At 63.3% G+C, this 1,025-nt stretch overlaps 1 non-coding gene across 1 annotated transcript; it reads right to left on the bottom strand.

The window, feature by feature from the left end:
- Positions 1-408: 408 nt before the first annotated feature.
- On the bottom strand, positions 409-707 carry LOC149126335 (signal recognition particle RNA). The gene has a single exon (XR_016236673.1).
- Between the last annotated feature and the right edge of the window lie 318 nt (positions 708-1,025).

Below are 1,025 nucleotides of genomic sequence, written 5' to 3'. Positions count from 1 at the left end.
GTCACACGGCCTCACTGCTAGCAGGCAAGCAGTGGACTGTGCAGGACGGCAGAGAAGGCAGGGGTAAGTAGACCCTGATGGCGGCAGGGGTGAGCAACACCTCCACTTACAGGCAATGAAACCCACAGGCAACGTGGGGGAGGCACCACATTGGTAATCCTCACCTCCGCCCTAGGCGTTGTCCCCGCTCAGGCCGGCCTCAGCAGCTGGCCCGAGTGTCCCCCCCCCACAGTGTGGCCGCATTCAGAGGAAGAGGAGGGCACCTTACCTATTCCTCTCCTTCAGAGGGAAAAGAGTGCCCCCAGGGACCCCGTCCACTCACTTGGCCGGGTGCATGGGCTCGGCTGAGAACCAGTGCTAGGGGCTGAACCGTGCCCCCAGCTCCCTGTGCCGAAGCCCCAACTCCTCGGGGGACTGTGTTAGGGGAGGGGGCCTGCAAGTGGCATTCACTACTCTCACTGATGTATGCGATCACTATGGTGGTTTTGACCTGCTCCATTTCCGACCTGGGCCGGTTCGCCCCTCCTTAGGCAACCTGGCGGTCCCCTGTTCCCAGGAGGCCACCACCTTGATGCTGAACTTAGTGTGGACACCCAGTCAGCATGGCACAGGACAGCCCAGGACTCCAGGACTCCTGGCCTCAAGCGATCCTCCAGCCTCAGTCTCCCGAGTAGCCGGGACTACGGACTCCCGCCGTGGCACCTGGCTAAATGATGCGTCCTTACAAAGGCGGAGAGTAAGCCCCAGACACCCACAGCGGGAAAACACAGGGAGAAGGCCACCCTCTCTAAGCTCAGGACGGCGGCCTCAGAAGAGACCAGCCCTGCTGGCACCTGGGGCTCAGGCCTCCAGCGTCCAGAACTCTGTGACAACCAATGTGTGCTGTGTGCACCACCCCCGCCCCGCCTCCCCTCACCCCCCCCCCCCCAGCTAACTAACAGCCGGGAGCAGGGCCGGGTCACACGGCTCCCCTGCTGGGGTGGACTCAGCACTGCACCCAGCTGCACGGGAAAGGAAGTGGGGGG

This window comes from Oryctolagus cuniculus, chromosome 6 (genome assembly GCF_051225735.1).
Source record: "Oryctolagus cuniculus isolate XC-2025 breed Fujian yellow rabbit chromosome 6, ASM5122573v1, whole genome shotgun sequence".
Taxonomy (NCBI): domain Eukaryota; kingdom Metazoa; phylum Chordata; class Mammalia; order Lagomorpha; family Leporidae; genus Oryctolagus; species Oryctolagus cuniculus.
This window is presented reverse-complemented; position numbering and strand designations above follow the sequence as displayed.